This window comes from Halyomorpha halys, unplaced genomic scaffold (genome assembly GCF_000696795.3).
Source record: "Halyomorpha halys isolate HHAL.00 unplaced genomic scaffold, Hhal_1.1 Scaffold1023.1, whole genome shotgun sequence".
Lineage (NCBI taxonomy): Eukaryota > Metazoa > Arthropoda > Insecta > Hemiptera > Pentatomidae > Halyomorpha > Halyomorpha halys.
In genome coordinates this window covers 633,907-640,939 of record NW_027110911.1, presented here as the reverse complement: position 1 = coordinate 640,939, position 7,033 = coordinate 633,907, and positions in this window count along the sequence as shown.

Genomic DNA, 7,033 nt, shown 5'->3' with positions numbered 1-7,033 from the left:
TTAAACAATTTTAATAATAAAAAAATATATTTCTATTTTTTAAATTTCCTCAGCAAAATATAAAAACAATCTCATAACTTTTTCATCAATAAATAATTAACTTTCTCTGTTTACCCACACCTTAATAATCCAATTAAGTTTTTTCTTTACTTGAATAATCATCTTCTTATCTCGTATCGTTGTTATTTCAAGTACGAAAAACTAGGTTATAATGATGGATGATCTATAAATGCAATAAATATCACGAAAAATTCTAGTAAAGTTTTAAATAAATACGAATAAAAAATTAGGGTACACTGTACAGATATCATTCGTAAGAAAAAAAAAAGAAAAAGAAAAAAATGCGACGTTCAAAATCTCAAGTGAAATAGGTAGGATTGAGTTGCTAGGGGTATTCATGGTGTGTTAAATGTAAAATGTTTTAACATGTTAAATTTTATAAGTATAGCATTGTGAGCTGCCCTATTTAAAGTCATGTTAAATGTTACATACATAAGAGCTCCAAGCGAATTTTTCGAGCAACTTGTTTTATAACCTTTCCTTCCAAAACTTCATGTTATTGTTGCCTTCTAAGTTTTGATTAAAGTAATTTATTACAACATGCCTAAATTGAGTGAAAAGTAGAAGTTGTTCGAAAGTTTGGCTACTGATAGTCTTGTAGATTTTCTAACTTGTCAAGAAAGAAGGAAGAGAGTCAAGATGATCTAATTGACAACTGTCATTACATTATTATTATTATCATCTATTGCTTTATTAGTTTCAAAAACATTCTAAACTATACTACCACAATCAAACACAAACAGCCTAACACAACTTCGAACAAACCAGAGACAAAGCTGGTCTGTTGCGTGACGTCATTCGCCATTTAACAGGCCCAGTAACGGGCTCTTTACCAATTTATAACGATATAGCATATAACATGGTAAAAGAAGGAAATATTTCTCCATGTAACATGAGTTTTTCCATTTAACACGCTTTAACATGTTAAACTAAAGATCATGAATACCCCTAATAGAAGAACAGAGAGTAAAAAAGAATAGTTTCAGTTAAATATAACAACAGGAGGATATAATCAGCTATCATACAAGAAAATTAGTAGCCAAGAGAGTCAGAGCGACAACTAGTGGAGTTGATGTTTATTTCTGTGACGGTCCCACGAAATGAAGACTTGCTCCCTCTTCTACCATGGTTAGAATGGGTTGGTTACTTCTAGATAGTCAGAAATGACAAGGAAGAGGGTAATAAAAAAAAAAAAGATATTCTTAAATTCATGAAGTATTTATAAAGAAAATATATTATAATATTCATTATAAATAATATTGAAATAAGATATTTGACCACATAAAGTAGATTTTTGGAAGATAGGTGGCGATCAATAAAGGTACAAAGTAGAAGAAAAAAACCAACGTTTAGAAAAAAAAACAAATTTTAACCAAAGTTTCATCCCACTTTGCAGGGATTCGTCGGAGCTAAGTGATACGTTGTTAGAAGTGACAGAACATTAAATTAAAGATACATACAAGCTAAGAAAATATATTCCAAAAATTTTTTTGTTTTAATAATAAAAAGCTTAAATTAAGGAAGTATAAATAGAGTTGGGTACGAAAATAATTACTAATAAACACAACCTGGTGTGCTAGAATTGTAAATAAAGACCTAGAGTAATAAATTGTAAAACAATACTTACAAATACAAATACAATATTAAAAATGGTTGTAAATATGGGAAAAAGTTTGATGTAAATGGTAAACAGATAGGTGAAGTAAATGTGGCAAAGGTAAGGTATAGTAATAGGTAAAGCGAAAATATTGATAAAAATAAAGGATAAACGGCGCGGGAAGTACCTGATCAGCCTAAAACAAAGTTTAATACTGAAAAGATAGGAAGGAATGAAGGAGGCAGGTATAAATTTCCCCACTGCTTCACTAACCGTAAAAAAAAAATAAATGATTTTTAATGATATATATTATAAATAATAAATTTAATGTCTAAAATTAAATCTTCTTTTGTTAAATATTCATTTGTTTTAGTAATAGTAAGGTAAATTCTCAATAACAAAACGATTATTAGATAATATATTACAAAAATTTAGATTTAGCGACTTGAAGAAAGGCAGTAATAACCCAAATATCGTAATATATATTTCCTCTTTTTTCAACACGATGTTTGGGTCATTACTGCCCTTCTTCAAGTCGCTAAATCTACATTTTTGTAATATATTATCTATATTCTGTAATATATTATTATTGGTTTTCCTGAATGCATAGTTATTACCCTTTTTATGCATATTTAGTACCCAAATGGCGTTGGTTGGGCTGGGTCCGCTGAAGGCGAGAGTTACTATTGGCCCAGGAGTCGCTGGCCGGGGTTGCAAAGAACAATTGAATTTCAACCAATTTATCCTATTAAAGTTATAATAAATCTGCTTTCACGGGTATGAAGTTATATTGGTTATTATCTTCCAAAATGGATGACGTTTATGGTCACTGTTCTTTTCCTATTGGTCATAACGTGCTGTCGTAAAGCCTTCATTAGTGAATGACAAAGTCTAAAGCAAAACAAATTTTCTAATCGAGCTGGCAATTCCTGAAAATATTTAATTTGAGCTTTCAAACAAACCGACACTTGAGTTTCATATACTTATATATAGATAGATATTATTATTCCTAAACCTTCCTAGGACCAAAAAATGGTAAAAATCGATGCACCAGATTTCTTGGTTAGCGTTGAAAACGAAAAATATAAACTTCTTTTACATAAAAGTATGACATGATTATTATTATATAATATAATATGATTATATATCAATGTACTATGAGTACAAATAAAGGGATAAAAACGTTATGAAGAACATAGGATTCGGCGATCACAGAGAAACAGTAACCTATCGTATCTAGAAAGAGGTGCCGTATTCAAATCAACTGTCATCATCTAAATTAAATTTTTCTTCTAGTGTTTTTATACATATTGTATCCGAATCGGCTCACAAACAGTATAATATCGCAGAGTTTTTATTAAATTTAATTTGCTTTTGTTCGGAAATAAAGTTATATTTTACAGTTAGTCATGAAGTTCTCCTTCTAAATCAGAATCCCGCGCCTTTGTTCTTCTTTGAGAGTTTTCTCCTTGAACTTTTCAGCCGAATCCTGTTTTCAAGAAGGGTCAGAACAGTTGGCGGATTATTCAAATGACTTTCGACAGACCTATACAGGCAATTCACGGCCATCTTTTGCAATCTCATTTATTTATCCTCTCCTAGGTTTATTTTCTTTGAATTGAAACTCTTAAAAAAACCTTTAAATAGATTCAGAATTTCTGTGATAAGTTGTACTAAGTAAGCTGTAAGTTCTACTTTGACTTGATAATGCAAAAGAAAGTTTATTTAGAAGGCGTTCATTCATTCGGTGAAATTCAAATTAAAAGAAAAAATATATAAAAATCAAATATTCTTCAAATAATAAAAAACAAAAAATTTTTTTTTACGATATCTATTATGTCACGAATTTCACGTAATAGGTTTTGTTATCATTGCTTATATAAATGTTTTATATTTCCTAACCATGCTAAAATTACATATTATCAATTTATTGTAAAAATAATGTATATATATGTTTATTTCCACTTTCATTTTAACTTTGTTATATTGCAATGATTTTTCTTTTTTTTTTTCATTTTAAATTCTCTATTGCATTCTCCTTTATTTTATACGCCTCTTCCTCATCAATCCTTCACAATTTCTTAAAATATTAAATTTTAATATAGAATTAAAAGATTAATAAAAAAAATAATAAAGTTGTAATAAATTTCAGACAGAATATAACTTCAATGAACACCAACTATAAAATTAATCCAAGATGACTTAAGCACTTAAGGTAATGGTAAGAATTCATAAAACACATCTGTGATACATAATGCAATATATTTGTAAAGAAATATGAATGTGCTGAGATTAAATAAAAGAACAATGCTAGAAGGCAGTCTGTTTTCATCTTTCCGTAATTTAATATCCCTAGAAAAAGCCTGCAAGAAAATAAGGAGAGCACATAGCATACTAATATATTCCATGAAAGTTTTCGGCAATCCATTCTCACCCTATTCATCTAATTTTTATTTAAAAACAGGTATTTTTATTTTTATTTTTAGGATAAAACAGAATGAATTTTTTATTTTTTTTAAGCAGATTGTAGTTTTAAGATTTTATTAAATGGTCTTATATATTTAATTTTCCTTTCAGGTTAAGATTAGTTTGTAATCTTATAAGACTGAAAACCCATCACAACGTAGATTTACTAAACTACAAACTGTTCCCCACGAATTCACACACTCTAAATTTGAATTATAGATACCTGTTCCATTAACTTGATGATTACATGACCAAGTGTTGATGATTAGTTCATTAAAAAAAATTAACTGACATGACAGAAAGCGTCTTCAATAAAACGCGATATTTATTCCAATTAATTACATTGTAGGTAATTGTAGCATACAAAAAGTACACTAAAATCAATAAAAACAATGACAATACAAATTGTAATAATCTATTATTAAGGTGATTTTCCCCCAAAACAACCTTTGTCCAGTTTCATTTCTTCCAGACATTATCAAAGAACAGGTTAATACCAAAAGAATTTGCGCTAGATGGCAATGTAGTTCAATACATTTTTACGTTTTTTTTTATCTTACTCACTTCATTACCAAATGATAAGCCCAGATTGTATGTAGAGCAAGATGAATCGATCCTGTATAGAATAAAAAAATAGCTGAACATTTACGGCCATTAACAAAAAATTCAGAGAAACGGTTGACAAAAATAATCTTCCATCAACCAGCCCAGAAAGATATGTAAGAAGTATTGGAAGCCACTGGTAGCCAGAGGGCTTAGAGAAGGGTACTGGCAAGATCGGAAGAAATAGCAGGACATATTTGAATCAATTAAAAAAGTTTCCTATTTGAGTCCCTAAAATATCTTTTAAAAAAGCCTTAAAATCTAATTCCCTATCAGAATTCATAAAAAAAAAAAAGTTACTACTGTTCAATGAATATTCCAGAGTTACGTGTACTGAAGAAGAACTCAAGCAGGCTAGAAAATTAACAATGCCCTTGATAGATAGACAACATGCTAAAATTAGATCTAGCGAAAATCAAATAAAAATTCAAAGTTTAGTGGTTAAACTGTATAATGGGTCATATTAGTACAGATAAATGTATTGTAAATCATTTCTGAAGGAATTGAAATTGAAAAACTCAATTCAATTACATTTCTATTTCACATTGTAAAGTAAAATGGAACATTTCCTTGGGCTATTTATTACAAAGAAAATTGATACACCTCACCTATTCTAGCACTAGTTTTTATAGGGTGGGATGTTTGTCAGAAATGAAAAACTATTACTGTATACAATCTAAAAATATCGTTTAATTTCAAGACCCAGTAATATAGAACTGTTCATTCGCATCGAACTCAAGGCTATTTCCTGTTGCCTCTATAATGATCACCGTGAGGATTATACTCCAGGTATGCAAGGAGCAGATATTGCCTGGAACGGTTCCTACCATGTTGACTTATGTATTTTTAATATTCACCCAAATCTGGAACAGCAATATGCATCACGAATACCGAATACGAAGAGGTTTGTGTTACAAATATTTGATCCACAGAATATCAACAATGATACAAATAATTTACATAAAGAGGACAAATACAAATAATTACATTAATAATTTGATGATTTACTTAAACAGCTTCACGTCAAACTCTATACCTATGCGTATATACTCATGGACACACCCTCTTCTTATTCGATAATGTCAAAATAAAAATTAATAAGCCTTATTTATGGCGAATAATTTTGTTGGTAAAGCGGACTTAATAACATTTTTCAATTCTTCTCCAGTGCTATTCACTCTGGAATTTCCAACGGACAAAGGTATTTTCAACGAATCGTTATCATAAGAAATCTAATTTTAAAACGTATTTCACGATCCGATACGTCATGAAGGAGTAAATTACCAGAAACCGTAAACAGTTTTAACAGTTTTTGTCGATTTCAGACAACAATCCAAAACAGTCCAAAATATCTAACTAAGCCAAAAAAGAAAACTGTTTGGGAATTCCATATGGTATAAGAACCCGTTGACGTAATTGAGAAAATCCGACTTAAAGAAGTACATTTAAGTTCATGTATCAATGTTTCTTATAAAATTTGTAAATTTAAGTTTATTTTGACAGTTAATCTACTGTGAAAATTACTTTTTATTGATCTGAGCAATTTGTTTTATATTAATGTGTTTATCTTTCTTATATTATATTTATTATTATATTTACCTTCTTATATTCCCCTCATGTATTGTATCATGTCTTAAATAGTACCTGATATTTACAAACTAACTATAATTAACGTTGATTGGGACAGACTCCATGGCTACGCTGTTTATAAGCCAATAAATAAATAAATATAAAAAAAAGAATACAATTTAGGCGACAAAACTATGCTAAGGCAAAGTTTACTGCGTTGAGTGCAAGCAACTGAGAAAACAATTTTCCATGTGGTTTTGTTTTCCAGTAAATCAAAAATAAAATGTGGACTCAAACAGCAACAATTTTTAGCTTTCTTTCTGCTTTTTAATTATGTTTTTATGTTTTAAACGAAATCAAATTCTATCAGAATGACTGTTGAGTATAAGTGGTATAGTAATTTGCTATACGTTATTTCATTTTTAAATATAACCTATCTGGACATCATGACCTCAATGTCCCATATGTAGCCAATTTGGCTAAAACCAGACACCATTCCTTCCATAGAAAACTTCCCAAAAACCCAAATCCACTTGTTTCTAATCTGGCTTATCCTTCATTACCTAATAATCCTTCTAGGCGTCTGTAAAGAAGATGACCTCGGGATCTTCTCTTCAAGAAATGTTATTGGAGTTTTATCAATGGGTCGATTCTCCACATGTTTGTATCATGTCACTATCTCACCTGCAGCAAATTTACTTGTTCTATATATGTTATACATTTGTAAATTACAACCAA